Source organism: Aquarana catesbeiana, linkage group LG03 (genome assembly GCF_042186555.1).
Source record: "Aquarana catesbeiana isolate 2022-GZ linkage group LG03, ASM4218655v1, whole genome shotgun sequence".
NCBI lineage: Eukaryota > Metazoa > Chordata > Amphibia > Anura > Ranidae > Aquarana > Aquarana catesbeiana.
Genome location: NC_133326.1, coordinates 302,556,463 through 302,571,305, shown reverse-complemented (window position 1 = coordinate 302,571,305; position 14,843 = coordinate 302,556,463). Strand labels below are relative to the sequence as shown.

At 45.6% G+C, this 14,843-nt stretch overlaps 9 non-coding genes across 9 annotated transcripts; all 9 read left to right on the top strand.

The window, feature by feature from the left end:
* Positions 1-30: 30 nt before the first annotated feature.
* On the top strand, positions 31-103 carry TRNAV-CAC (transfer RNA valine (anticodon CAC)). Its single transcript has one exon. It is a non-coding gene; the product is annotated as a tRNA-Val (tRNA).
* Positions 104-1,151: 1,048 nt separating this feature from the next.
* On the top strand, positions 1,152-1,224 carry TRNAV-CAC (transfer RNA valine (anticodon CAC)). The gene has a single exon. It is a non-coding gene; the product is annotated as a tRNA-Val (tRNA).
* Positions 1,225-2,272: 1,048 nt separating this feature from the next.
* On the top strand, positions 2,273-2,345 carry TRNAV-CAC (transfer RNA valine (anticodon CAC)). The gene has a single exon. It is a non-coding gene; the product is annotated as a tRNA-Val (tRNA).
* A 1,048-nt stretch (positions 2,346-3,393) lies between these two features.
* On the top strand, positions 3,394-3,466 carry TRNAV-CAC (transfer RNA valine (anticodon CAC)). Its single transcript has one exon. It is a non-coding gene; the product is annotated as a tRNA-Val (tRNA).
* A 1,048-nt stretch (positions 3,467-4,514) lies between these two features.
* On the top strand, positions 4,515-4,587 carry TRNAV-CAC (transfer RNA valine (anticodon CAC)). The gene has a single exon. It is a non-coding gene; the product is annotated as a tRNA-Val (tRNA).
* Positions 4,588-5,635: 1,048 nt separating this feature from the next.
* Positions 5,636-5,708, top strand: TRNAV-CAC (transfer RNA valine (anticodon CAC)). Its single transcript has one exon. It is a non-coding gene; the product is annotated as a tRNA-Val (tRNA).
* A 2,731-nt stretch (positions 5,709-8,439) lies between these two features.
* Positions 8,440-8,512, top strand: TRNAV-CAC (transfer RNA valine (anticodon CAC)). The gene has a single exon. It is a non-coding gene; the product is annotated as a tRNA-Val (tRNA).
* Positions 8,513-9,560: 1,048 nt separating this feature from the next.
* On the top strand, positions 9,561-9,633 carry TRNAV-CAC (transfer RNA valine (anticodon CAC)). Its single transcript has one exon. It is a non-coding gene; the product is annotated as a tRNA-Val (tRNA).
* Positions 9,634-12,364: 2,731 nt separating this feature from the next.
* On the top strand, positions 12,365-12,437 carry TRNAV-CAC (transfer RNA valine (anticodon CAC)). Its single transcript has one exon. It is a non-coding gene; the product is annotated as a tRNA-Val (tRNA).
* Positions 12,438-14,843: the final 2,406 nt, after the last annotated feature.

Genomic DNA, 14,843 nt, shown 5'->3' with positions numbered 1-14,843 from the left:
TTGCAAGGCCCAACAAAGCAGCATGAATAGGTTTCTGTAGTGTAGTGGTTATCACGTTCGCCTCACACGCGAAAGGTCCCCGGTTCGAAACCGGGCAGAAACAGTGCTTACCTTTAACTTTTTCACAGTCAGGCACACTCAAAGCTCTTGCCACACCATGCCCCTCTTGCAGCCGTAAGTGAAATCTGCCAATATAAAGCACAGTTTAGGTGCAACACCTTCACTGGGAGCTCTTTTTCTTCACTGTTTATAAGTCGACCAGGAGAAATTGAAGACCCTTGCCTGAAGATGTTAGGTGAGCTGGTTTGCTGGTCCTACACAGGCAAAGTTTTGCTGCAGTGCCTATAGTGCAGACTCTGTAATAGCTGACTAGTAAAACCTGCTGACCATCGCTGTAAGTGTTTAGGAAAACTTGTTTTCTGGACCCAAAGGCAATAGGAATGCGGACTTTGGCTCTCCTGCTTAGTCAGCTGAGTTGGAAAACCTAACGACCATTGGTGTATGTTTTCCTCTGATCTGGTGAGAAAAGTGTGTGGAACAGCTAGAGGTGATATCCATGACTCAGTCTATCTTGCCAGTACTGGCTGTTTTGAGGATGGTATTTGTATCAAGCTAGGCATCTGAAATGGGCTTTCTTCCTTGTTTTCTTCATTACTCAAGAGTATCATTTGCAAGGATGGTAAACTGAACTCAGGTTTTTAAATAACCAGAAACAAATAATAGCTAATACGGTGACCCCAACCTCCGACCCTCCAACCGGAAAAGGCCTATCGTGGTGGGTTTCTGTGGTGTAGTGGTTACCACGTTCGCCTCACACACGAAAGGTCCCCAGTTAGAAACCGGGCATAAACACTGTGCACACGCTAGTGCTTTTTGCCACAATGTCGCTTTCATCACCCCCTTTCAAGCATTGTACTTTAGCGTAGACTTTCGGTTTGCAAGGCACAAAAAATATGCAAGAATGGGTTTCTGTAGTGTAGTGGTTATCACGTTCGCCTAACACGCGAAAGGTCCCCGGTTCGAAACCGGGCAGAAACACTGCGCACGCGCTAGTGCTTTTTGCTACAATATCGCTTTCAGCAACCCTTTTAAAGCATTCTACTTTAGAGTAGACTTTCCACTTGCAAGGCCCAACAAAGCAGCATGAATAGGTTTCTGTAGTGTAGTGGTTATCACGTTCGCCTCACACGCGAAAGGTCCCCGGTTCGAAACCGGGCAGAAACAGTGCTTACCTTTAACTTTTTCACAGTCAGGCACACTCAAAGCTCTTGCCACACCATGCCCCTCTTGCAGCCGTAAGTGAAATCTGCCAATATAAAGCACAGTTTAGGTGCAACACCTTCACTGGGAGCTCTTTTTCTTCACTGTTTATAAGTCGACCAGGAGAAATTGAAGACCCTTGCCTGAAGATGTTAGGTGAGCTGGTTTGCTGGTCCTACACAGGCAAAGTTTTGCTGCAGTGCCTATAGTGCAGACTCTGTAATAGCTGACTAGTAAAACCTGCTGACCATCGCTGTAAGTGTTTAGGAAAACTTGTTTTCTGGACCCAAAGGCAATAGGAATGCGGACTTTGGCTCTCCTGCTTAGTCAGCTGAGTTGGAAAACCTAACGACCATTGGTGTATGTTTTCCTCTGATCTGGTGAGAAAAGTGTGTGGAACAGCTAGAGGTGATATCCATGACTCAGTCTATCTTGCCAGTACTGGCTGTTTTGAGGATGGTATTTGTATCAAGCTAGGCATCTGAAATGGGCTTTCTTCCTTGTTTTCTTCATTACTCAAGAGTATCATTTGCAAGGATGGTAAACTGAACTCAGGTTTTTAAATAACCAGAAACAAATAATAGCTAATACGGTGACCCCAACCTCCGACCCTCCAACCGGAAAAGGCCTATCGTGGTGGGTTTCTGTGGTGTAGTGGTTACCACGTTCGCCTCACACACGAAAGGTCCCCAGTTAGAAACCGGGCATAAACACTGTGCACACGCTAGTGCTTTTTGCCACAATGTCGCTTTCATCACCCCCTTTCAAGCATTGTACTTTAGCGTAGACTTTCGGTTTGCAAGGCACAAAAAATATGCAAGAATGGGTTTCTGTAGTGTAGTGGTTATCACGTTCGCCTAACACGCGAAAGGTCCCCGGTTCGAAACCGGGCAGAAACACTGTGCACGCGCTAGTGCTTTTTGCTACAATATCGCTTTCAGCAACCCTTTTAAAGCATTCTACTTTAGAGTAGACTTTCCACTTGCAAGGCCCAACAAAGCAGCATGAATAGGTTTCTGTAGTGTAGTGGTTATCACGTTCGCCTCACACGCGAAAGGTCCCCGGTTCGAAACCGGGCAGAAACAGTGCTTACCTTTAACTTTTTCACAGTCAGGCACACTCAAAGCTCTTGCCACACCATGCCCCTCTTGCAGCCGTAAGTGAAATCTGCCAATATAAAGCACAGTTTAGGTGCAACACCTTCACTGGGAGCTCTTTTTCTTCACTGTTTATAAGTCGACCAGGAGAAATTGAAGACCCTTGCCTGAAGATGTTAGGTGAGCTGGTTTGCTGGTCCTACACAGGCAAAGTTTTGCTGCAGTGCCTATAGTGCAGACTCTGTAATAGCTGACTAGTAAAACCTGCTGACCATCGCTGTAAGTGTTTAGGAAAACTTGTTTTCTGGACCCAAAGGCAATAGGAATGCGGACTTTGGCTCTCCTGCTTAGTCAGCTGAGTTGGAAAACCTAACGACCATTGGTGTATGTTTTCCTCTGATCTGGTGAGAAAAGTGTGTGGAACAGCTAGAGGTGATATCCATGACTCAGTCTATCTTGCCAGTACTGGCTGTTTTGAGGATGGTATTTGTATCAAGCTAGGCATCTGAAATGGGCTTTCTTCCTTGTTTTCTTCATTACTCAAGAGTATCATTTGCAAGGATGGTAAACTGAACTCAGGTTTTTAAATAACCAGAAACAAATAATAGCTAATACGGTGACCCCAACCTCCGACCCTCCAACCGGAAAAGGCCTATCGTGGTGGGTTTCTGTGGTGTAGTGGTTACCACGTTCGCCTCACACACGAAAGGTCCCCAGTTAGAAACCGGGCATAAACACTGTGCACACGCTAGTGCTTTTTGCCACAATGTCGCTTTCATCACCCCCTTTCAAGCATTGTACTTTAGCGTAGACTTTCGGTTTGCAAGGCACAAAAAATATGCAAGAATGGGTTTCTGTAGTGTAGTGGTTATCACGTTCGCCTAACACGCGAAAGGTCCCCGGTTCGAAACCGGGCAGAAACACTGCGCACGCGCTAGTGCTTTTTGCTACAATATCGCTTTCAGCAACCCTTTTAAAGCATTCTACTTTAGAGTAGACTTTCCACTTGCAAGGCCCAACAAAGCAGCATGAATAGGTTTCTGTAGTGTAGTGGTTATCACGTTCGCCTCACACGCGAAAGGTCCCCGGTTCGAAACCGGGCAGAAACAGTGCTTACCTTTAACTTTTTCACAGTCAGGCACACTCAAAGCTCTTGCCACACCATGCCCCTCTTGCAGCCGTAAGTGAAATCTGCCAATATAAAGCACAGTTTAGGTGCAACACCTTCACTGGGAGCTCTTTTTCTTCACTGTTTATAAGTCGACCAGGAGAAATTGAAGACCCTTGCCTGAAGATGTTAGGTGAGCTGGTTTGCTGGTCCTACACAGGCAAAGTTTTGCTGCAGTGCCTATAGTGCAGACTCTGTAATAGCTGACTAGTAAAACCTGCTGACCATCGCTGTAAGTGTTTAGGAAAACTTGTTTTCTGGACCCAAAGGCAATAGGAATGCGGACTTTGGCTCTCCTGCTTAGTCAGCTGAGTTGGAAAACCTAACGACCATTGGTGTATGTTTTCCTCTGATCTGGTGAGAAAAGTGTGTGGAACAGCTAGAGGTGATATCCATGACTCAGTCTATCTTGCCAGTACTGGCTGTTTTGAGGATGGTATTTGTATCAAGCTAGGCATCTGAAATGGGCTTTCTTCCTTGTTTTCTTCATTACTCAAGAGTATCATTTGCAAGGATGGTAAACTGAACTCAGGTTTTTAAATAACCAGAAACAAATAATAGCTAATACGGTGACCCCAACCTCCGACCCTCCAACCGGAAAAGGCCTATCGTGGTGGGTTTCTGTGGTGTAGTGGTTACCACGTTCGCCTCACACACGAAAGGTCCCCAGTTAGAAACCGGGCATAAACACTGTGCACACGCTAGTGCTTTTTGCCACAATGTCGCTTTCATCACCCCCTTTCAAGCATTGTACTTTAGCGTAGACTTTCGGTTTGCAAGGCACAAAAAATATGCAAGAATGGGTTTCTGTAGTGTAGTGGTTATCACGTTCGCCTAACACGCGAAAGGTCCCCGGTTCGAAACCGGGCAGAAACACTGCGCACGCGCTAGTGCTTTTTGCTACAATATCGCTTTCAGCAACCCTTTTAAAGCATTCTACTTTAGAGTAGACTTTCCACTTGCAAGGCCCAACAAAGCAGCATGAATAGGTTTCTGTAGTGTAGTGGTTATCACGTTCGCCTCACACGCGAAAGGTCCCCGGTTCGAAACCGGGCAGAAACAGTGCTTACCTTTAACTTTTTCACAGTCAGGCACACTCAAAGCTCTTGCCACACCATGCCCCTCTTGCAGCCGTAAGTGAAATCTGCCAATATAAAGCACAGTTTAGGTGCAACACCTTCACTGGGAGCTCTTTTTCTTCACTGTTTATAAGTCGACCAGGAGAAATTGAAGACCCTTGCCTGAAGATGTTAGGTGAGCTGGTTTGCTGGTCCTACACAGGCAAAGTTTTGCTGCAGTGCCTATAGTGCAGACTCTGTAATAGCTGACTAGTAAAACCTGCTGACCATCGCTGTAAGTGTTTAGGAAAACTTGTTTTCTGGACCCAAAGGCAATAGGAATGCGGACTTTGGCTCTCCTGCTTAGTCAGCTGAGTTGGAAAACCTAACGACCATTGGTGTATGTTTTCCTCTGATCTGGTGAGAAAAGTGTGTGGAACAGCTAGAGGTGATATCCATGACTCAGTCTATCTTGCCAGTACTGGCTGTTTTGAGGATGGTATTTGTATCAAGCTAGGCATCTGAAATGGGCTTTCTTCCTTGTTTTCTTCATTACTCAAGAGTATCATTTGCAAGGATGGTAAACTGAACTCAGGTTTTTAAATAACCAGAAACAAATAATAGCTAATACGGTGACCCCAACCTCCGACCCTCCAACCGGAAAAGGCCTATCGTGGTGGGTTTCTGTGGTGTAGTGGTTACCACGTTCGCCTCACACACGAAAGGTCCCCAGTTAGAAACCGGGCATAAACACTGTGCACACGCTAGTGCTTTTTGCCACAATGTCGCTTTCATCACCCCCTTTCAAGCATTGTACTTTAGCGTAGACTTTCGGTTTGCAAGGCACAAAAAATCTGCAAGAATGGGTTTCTGTAGTGTAGTGGTTATCACGTTCGCCTAACACGCGAAAGGTCCCCGGTTCGAAACCGGGCAGAAACACTGTGCACGCGCTAGTGCTTTTTGCTACAATATCGCTTTCAGCAACCCTTTTAAAGCATTCTACTTTAGAGTAGACTTTCCACTTGCAAGGCCCAACAAAGCAGCATGAATAGGTTTCTGTAGTGTAGTGGTTATCACGTTCGCCTCACACGCGAAAGGTCCCCGGTTCGAAACCGGGCAGAAACAGTGCTTACCTTTAACTTTTTCACAGTCAGGCACACTCAAAGCTCTTGCCACACCATGCCCCTCTTGCAGCCGTAAGTGAAATCTGCCAATATAAAGCACAGTTTAGGTGCAACACCTTCACTGGGAGCTCTTTTTCTTCACTGTTTATAAGTCGACCAGGAGAAATTGAAGACCCTTGCCTGAAGATGTTAGGTGAGCTGGTTTGCTGGTCCTACACAGGCAAAGTTTTGCTGCAGTGCCTATAGTGCAGACTCTGTAATAGCTGACTAGTAAAACCTGCTGACCATCGCTGTAAGTGTTTAGGAAAACTTGTTTTCTGGACCCAAAGGCAATAGGAATGCGGACTTTGGCTCTCCTGCTTAGTCAGCTGAGTTGGAAAACCTAACGACCATTGGTGTATGTTTTCCTCTGATCTGGTGAGAAAAGTGTGTGGAACAGCTAGAGGTGATATCCATGACTCAGTCTATCTTGCCAGTACTGGCTGTTTTGAGGATGGTATTTGTATCAAGCTAGGCATCTGAAATGGGCTTTCTTCCTTGTTTTCTTCATTACTCAAGAGTATCATTTGCAAGGATGGTAAACTGAACTCAGGTTTTTAAATAACCAGAAACAAATAATAGCTAATACGGTGACCCCAACCTCCGACCCTCCAACCGGAAAAGGCCTATCGTGGTGGGTTTCTGTGGTGTAGTGGTTACCACGTTCGCCTCACACACGAAAGGTCCCCAGTTAGAAACCGGGCATAAACACTGTGCACACGCTAGTGCTTTTTGCCACAATGTCGCTTTCATCACCCCCTTTCAAGCATTGTACTTTAGCGTAGACTTTCGGTTTGCAAGGCACAAAAAATCTGCAAGAATGGGCTTCTGTAGTGTAGTGGTTATCACGTTCGCCTAACACGCGAAAGGTCCCCGGTTCGAAACCGGGCAGAAACACTGTGCACACGCTAGTGCTTTTTGCTACAATATCGCTTTCAGCAACCCTTTTCAAGCATTCTACTTTAGAGTAGACTTTCCACTTGCAAGGCCCAACAAAGCAGCATGAATAGGTTTCTGTAGTGTAGTGGTTATCACGTTTGCCTCACACGCGAAAGGTCCCCGGTTCGAAACCGGGCAGAAACAGTGCTTACCTTTAACTTTTTCACAGTCAGGCACACTCAAAGCTCTTGCCACACCATGCCCCTCTTGCAGCCGTAAGTGAAATCTGCCAATATAAAGCACAGTTTAGGTGCAACACCTTCACTGGGAGCTCTTTTTCTTCACTGTTTATAAGTCGACCAGGAGAAATTGAAGACCCTTGCCTGAAGATGTTAGGTGAGCTTGTTTGCTGGTCCTACACAGGCAAAGTTTTGCTGCAGTGCCTATAGTGCAGACTCTGTAATAGCTGACTAGTAAAACCTGCTGACCATCGCTGTAAGTGTTTAGGAAAACTTGTTTTCTGGACCCAAAGGCAATAGGAATGCGAACTTTGGCTCTCCTGCTTAGTCAGCTGAGTTGGAAAACCTAACGACCATTGGTGTATGTTTTCCTCTGATCTGGTGAGAAAAGTGTGTGGAACAGCTAGAGGTGATATCCATGACTCAGTCTATCTTGCCAGTACTGGCTGTTTTGAGGATGGTATTTGTATCAAGCTAGGCATCTGAAATGGGCTTTCTTCCTTGTTTTCTTCATTACTCAAGAGTATCATTTGGTGATGAACTTTTTCACAGTCAGGCACACTCAAAGCTCTTGCCACACCATGCCCCTCTTGCAGCCGTAAGTGAAATCTGCCAATATAAAGCACAGTTTAGGTGCAACACCTTCACTGGGAGCTCCTTTTCTTCACTGTTTATAAGTCGACCAGGAGAAATTGAAAACCCTTGCCTGAAGATGTTAGGTGAGCTGGTTTGCTGGTCCTACACAGGCAAAGTTTTGCTGCAGTGCCTATAGTGCAGACTCTGTAAAAGCTGACTAGTAAAACCTGCTGACCATCGCTGTAAGTGTTTAGGAAAACTTGTTTTCTGGACCCAAAGGCAATAGGAATGCGGACTTTGGCTCTCCTGCTTAGTCAGCTGAGTTGGAAAACCTAACGACCATTGGTGTATGTTTTCCTCTGATCTGGTGAGAAAAGTGTGTGGAACAGCTAGAGGTGATATCCATGACTCAGTCTATCTTGCCAGTACTGGCTGTTTTGAGGATGGTATTTGTATCAAGCTAGGCATCTGAAATGGGCTTTCTTCCTTGTTTTCTTCATTACTCAAGAGTATCATTTGCAAGGATGGTAAACTGAACTCAGGTTTTTAAATAACCAGAAACAAATAATAGCTAATACGGTGACCCCAACCTCCGACCCTCCAACCGGAAAAGGCCTATCGTGGTGGGTTTCTGTGGTGTAGTGGTTACCACGTTCGCCTCACACACGAAAGGTCCCCAGTTAGAAACCGGGCATAAACACTGTGCACACGCTAGTGCTTTTTGCCACAATGTCGCTTTCATCACCCCCTTTCAAGCATTGTACTTTAGCGTAGACTTTCGGTTTGCAAGGCACAAAAAATCTGCAAGAATGGGTTTCTGTAGTGTAGTGGTTATCACGTTCGCCTAACACGCGAAAGGTCCCCGGTTCGAAACCGGGCAGAAACACTGTGCACGCGCTAGTGCTTTTTGCTACAATATCGCTTTCAGCAACCCTTTTCAAGCATTCTACTTTAGAGTAGACTTTCCACTTGCAAGGCCCAACAAAGCAGCATGAATAGGTTTCTGTAGTGTAGTGGTTATCACGTTCGCCTCACACGCGAAAGGTCCCCGGTTCGAAACCGGGCAGAAACAGTGCTTACCTTTAACTTTTTCACAGTCAGGCACACTCAAAGCTCTTGCCACACCATGCCCCTCTTGCAGCCGTAAGTGAAATCTGCCAATATAAAGCACAGTTTAGGTGCAACACCTTCACTGGGAGCTCTTTTTCTTCACTGTTTATAAGTCGACCAGGAGAAATTGAAGACCCTTGCCTGAAGATGTTAGGTGAGCTGGTTTGCTGGTCCTACACAGGCAAAGTTTTGCTGCAGTGCCTATAGTGCAGACTCTGTAATAGCTGACTAGTAAAACCTGCTGACCATCGCTGTAAGTGTTTAGGAAAACTTGTTTTCTGGACCCAAAGGCAATAGGAATGCGGACTTTGGCTCTCCTGCTTAGTCAGCTGAGTTGGAAAACCTAACGACCATTGGTGTATGTTTTCCTCTGATCTGGTGAGAAAAGTGTGTGGAACAGCTAGAGGTGATATCCATGACTCAGTCTATCTTGCCAGTACTGGCTGTTTTGAGGATGGTATTTGTATCAAGCTAGGCATCTGAAATGGGCTTTCTTCCTTGTTTTCTTCATTACTCAAGAGTATCATTTGCAAGGATGGTAAACTGAACTCAGGTTTTTAAATAACCAGAAACAAATAATAGCTAATACGGTGACCCCAACCTCCGACCCTCCAACCGGAAAAGGCCTATCGTGGTGGGTTTCTGTGGTGTAGTGGTTACCACGTTCGCCTCACACACGAAAGGTCCCCAGTTAGAAACCGGGCATAAACACTGTGCACACGCTAGTGCTTTTTGCCACAATGTCGCTTTCATCACCCCCTTTCAAGCATTGTACTTTAGCGTAGACTTTCGGTTTGCAAGGCACAAAAAATCTGCAAGAATGGGTTTCTGTAGTGTAGTGGTTATCACGTTCGCCTAACACGCGAAAGGTCCCCGGTTCGAAACCGGGCAGAAACACTGTGCACGCGCTAGTGCTTTTTGCTACAATATCGCTTTCAGCAACCCTTTTAAAGCATTCTACTTTAGAGTAGACTTTCCACTTGCAAGGCCCAACAAAGCAGCATGAATAGGTTTCTGTAGTGTAGTGGTTATCACGTTCGCCTCACACGCGAAAGGTCCCCGGTTCGAAACCGGGCAGAAACAGTGCTTACCTTTAACTTTTTCACAGTCAGGCACACTCAAAGCTCTTGCCACACCATGCCCCTCTTGCAGCCGTAAGTGAAATCTGCCAATATAAAGCACAGTTTAGGTGCAACACCTTCACTGGGAGCTCTTTTTCTTCACTGTTTATAAGTCGACCAGGAGAAATTGAAGACCCTTGCCTGAAGATGTTAGGTGAGCTGGTTTGCTGGTCCTACACAGGCAAAGTTTTGCTGCAGTGCCTATAGTGCAGACTCTGTAATAGCTGACTAGTAAAACCTGCTGACCATCGCTGTAAGTGTTTAGGAAAACTTGTTTTCTGGACCCAAAGGCAATAGGAATGCGGACTTTGGCTCTCCTGCTTAGTCAGCTGAGTTGGAAAACCTAACGACCATTGGTGTATGTTTTCCTCTGATCTGGTGAGAAAAGTGTGTGGAACAGCTAGAGGTGATATCCATGACTCAGTCTATCTTGCCAGTACTGGCTGTTTTGAGGATGGTATTTGTATCAAGCTAGGCATCTGAAATGGGCTTTCTTCCTTGTTTTCTTCATTACTCAAGAGTATCATTTGCAAGGATGGTAAACTGAACTCAGGTTTTTAAATAACCAGAAACAAATAATAGCTAATACGGTGACCCCAACCTCCGACCCTCCAACCGGAAAAGGCCTATCGTGGTGGGTTTCTGTGGTGTAGTGGTTACCACGTTCGCCTCACACACGAAAGGTCCCCAGTTAGAAACCGGGCATAAACACTGTGCACATGCTAGTGCTTTTTGCCACAATGTCGCTTTCATCACCCCCTTTCAAGCATTGTACTTTAGCGTAGACTTTCGGTTTGCAAGGCACAAAAAATATGCAAGAATGGGTTTCTGTAGTGTAGTGGTTATCACGTTCGCCTAACACGCGAAAGGTCCCCGGTTCGAAACCGGGCAGAAACACTGTGCACACGCTAGTGCTTTTTGCTACAATATCGCTTTCAGCAACCCTTTTCAAGCATTCTACTTTAGAGTAGACTTTCCACTTGCAAGGCCCAACAAAGCAGCATGAATAGGTTTCTGTAGTGTAGTGGTTATCACGTTTGCCTCACACGCGAAAGGTCCCCGGTTCGAAACCGGGCAGAAACAGTGCTTACCTTTAACTTTTTCACAGTCAGGCACACTCAAAGCTCTTGCCACACCATGCCCCTCTTGCAGCCGTAAGTGAAATCTGCCAATATAAAGCACAGTTTAGGTGCAACACCTTCACTGGGAGCTCTTTTTCTTCACTGTTTATAAGTCGACCAGGAGAAATTGAAGACCCTTGCCTGAAGATGTTAGGTGAGCTTGTTTGCTGGTCCTACACAGGCAAAGTTTTGCTGCAGTGCCTATAGTGCAGACTCTGTAATAGCTGACTAGTAAAACCTGCTGACCATCGCTGTAAGTGTTTAGGAAAACTTGTTTTCTGGACCCAAAGGCAATAGGAATGCGAACTTTGGCTCTCCTGCTTAGTCAGCTGAGTTGGAAAACCTAACGACCATTGGTGTATGTTTTCCTCTGATCTGGTGAGAAAAGTGTGTGGAACAGCTAGAGGTGATATCCATGACTCAGTCTATCTTGCCAGTACTGGCTGTTTTGAGGATGGTATTTGTATCAAGCTAGGCATCTGAAATGGGCTTTCTTCCTTGTTTTCTTCATTACTCAAGAGTATCATTTGGTGATGAACTTTTTCACAGTCAGGCACACTCAAAGCTCTTGCCACACCATGCCCCTCTTGCAGCCGTAAGTGAAATCTGCCAATATAAAGCACAGTTTAGGTGCAACACCTTCACTGGGAGCTCCTTTTCTTCACTGTTTATAAGTCGACCAGGAGAAATTGAAAACCCTTGCCTGAAGATGTTAGGTGAGCTGGTTTGCTGGTCCTACACAGGCAAAGTTTTGCTGCAGTGCCTATAGTGCAGACTCTGTAAAAGCTGACTAGTAAAACCTGCTGACCATCGCTGTAAGTGTTTAGGAAAACTTGTTTTCTGGACCCAAAGGCAATAGGAATGCGGACTTTGGCTCTCCTGCTTAGTCAGCTGAGTTGGAAAACCTAACGACCATTGGTGTATGTTTTCCTCTGATCTGGTGAGAAAAGTGTGTGGAACAGCTAGAGGTGATATCCATGACTCAGTCTATCTTGCCAGTGCTGGCTGTTTTGAGGATGGTATTTGTATCAAGCTAGGCATCTGAAATGGGCTTTCTTCCTTGTTTTCTTCATTACTCAAGAGTATCATTTGCAAGGATGGTAAACTGAACTCAGGTTTTTAAATAACCAGAAACAAATAATAGCTAATACGGTGACCCCAACCTCCGACCCTCCAACCGGAAAAGGCCTATCGTGGTGGGTTTCTGTGGTGTAGTGGTTATCACGTTCGCCTCACACACGAAAGGTCCCCAGTTAGAAACCGGGCAGAAACACTGTGCACACGCTAGTGCTTTTTGCCACAATGTCGCTTTCATCACCCCCTTTCAAGCATTTTACTTTAGCGTAGACTTTCGGTTTGCAAGGCACAAAAAATCTGCAAGAATGGGTTTCTGTAGTGTAGTGGTTATCACGTTCGCCTAACACGCGAAAGGTCCCCGGTTCGAAACCGGGCAGAAACACTGTGCACACGCTAGTGCTTTTTGCTACAATATCGCTTTCAGCAACCCTTTTCAAGCATTCTACTTTAGAGTAGACTTTCCACTTGCAAGGCCCAACAAAGCAGCATGAATGGGTTTCTGTAGTGTAGTGGTTATCACGTTCGCCTCACACGCGAAAGGTCCCCGGTTCGAAACCGGGCAGAAACAGTGCTTACCTTTAACTTTTTCACAGTCAATCACACTCAAAGCTCTTGCCACACCATGCCCCTCTTGCAGCCGTAAGTGAAATCTGCCAATATAAAGCACAGTTTAGGTGCAACACCTTCACTGGGAGCTCTTTTTCTTCACTGTTTATAAGTCGACCAGGAGAAATTGAAGACCCTTGCCTGAAGATGTTAGGTGAGCTGGTTTGCTGGTCCTACACAGGCAAAGTTTTGCTGCAGTGCCTATAGTGCAGACTCTGTAATAGCTGACTAGTAAAACCTGCTGACCATCGCTGTAAGTGTTTAGGAAAACTTGTTTTCTGGACCCAAAGGCAATAGGAATGCGGACTTTGGCTCTCCTGCTTAGTCAGCTGAGTTGGAAAACCTAACGACCATTGGTGTATGTTTTCCTCTGATCTGGTGAGAAAAGTGTGTGGAACAGCTAGAGGTGATATCCATGACTCAGTCTATCTTGCCAGTACTGGCTGTTTTGAGGATGGTATTTGTATCAAGCTAGGCATCTGAAATGGGCTTTCTTCCTTGTTTTCTTCATTACTCAAGAGTATCATTTGCAAGGATGGTAAACTGAACTCAGGTTTTTAAATAACCAGAAACAAATAATAGCTAATACGGTGACCCCAACCTCCGACCCTCCAACCGGAAAAGGCCTATCGTGGTGGGTTTCTGTGGTGTAGTGGTTACCACGTTCGCCTCACACACGAAAGGTCCCCAGTTAGAAACCGGGCATAAACACTGTGCACACGCTAGTGCTTTTTGCCACAATGTCGCTTTCATCACCCCCTTTCAAGCATTGTACTTTAGCGTAGACTTTCGGTTTGCAAGGCACAAAAAATATGCAAGAATGGGTTTCTGTAGTGTAGTGGTTATCACGTTCGCCTAACACGCGAAAGGTCCCCGGTTCGAAACCGGGCAGAAACACTGTGCACACGCTAGTGCTTTTTGCTACAATATCGCTTTCAGCAACCCTTTTCAAGCATTCTACTTTAGAGTAGACTTTCCACTTGCAAGGCCCAACAAAGCAGCATGAATAGGTTTCTGTAGTGTAGTGGTTATCACGTTTGCCTCACACGCGAAAGGTCCCCGGTTCGAAACCGGGCAGAAACAGTGCTTACCTTTAACTTTTTCACAGTCAGGCACACTCAAAGCTCTTGCCACACCATGCCCCTCTTGCAGCCGTAAGTGAAATCTGCCAATATAAAGCACAGTTTAGGTGCAACACCTTCACTGGGAGCTCTTTTTCTTCACTGTTTATAAGTCGACCAGGAGAAATTGAAGACCCTTGCCTGAAGATGTTAGGTGAGCTTGTTTGCTGGTCCTACACAGGCAAAGTTTTGCTGCAGTGCCTATAGTGCAGACTCTGTAATAGCTGACTAGTAAAACCTGCTGACCATCGCTGTAAGTGTTTAGGAAAACTTGTTTTCTGGACCCAAAGGCAATAGGAATGCGAACTTTGGCTCTCCTGCTTAGTCAGCTGAGTTGGAAAACCTAACGACCATTGGTGTATGTTTTCCTCTGATCTGGTGAGAAAAGTGTGTGGAACAGCTAGAGGTGATATCCATGACTCAGTCTATCTTGCCAGTACTGGCTGTTTTGAGGATGGTATTTGTATCAAGCTAGGCATCTGAAATGGGCTTTCTTCCTTGTTTTCTTCATTACTCAAGAGTATCATTTGGTGATGAACTTTTTCACAGTCAGGCACACTCAAAGCTCTTGCCACACCATGCCCCTCTTGCAGCCGTAAGTGAAATCTGCCAATATAAAGCACAGTTTAGGTGCAACACCTTCACTGGGAGCTCCTTTTCTTCACTGTTTATAAGTCGACCAGGAGAAATTGAAAACCCTTGCCTGAAGATGTTAGGTGAGCTGGTTTGCTGGTCCTACACAGGCAAAGTTTTGCTGCAGTGCCTATAGTGCAGACTCTGTAAAAGCTGACTAGTAAAACCTGCTGACCATCGCTGTAAGTGTTTAGGAAAACTTGTTTTCTGGACCCAAAGGCAATAGGAATGCGGACTTTGGCTCTCCTGCTTAGTCAGCTGAGTTGGAAAACCTAACGACCATTGGTGTATGTTTTCCTCTGATCTGGTGAGAAAAGTGTGTGGAACAGCTAGAGGTGATATCCATGACTCAGTCTATCTTGCCAGTGCTGGCTGTTTTGAGGATGGTATTTGTATCAAGCTAGGCATCTGAAATGGGCTTTCTTCCTTGTTTTCTTCATTACTCAAGAGTATCATTTGCAAGGATGGTAAACTGAACTCAGGTTTTTAAATAACCAGAAACAAATAATAGCTAATACGGTGACCCCAACCTCCGACCCTCCAACCGGAAAAGGCCTATCGTGGTGGGTTTCTGTGGTGTAGTGGTAATCACGTTCGCCTCACACACGAAAGGT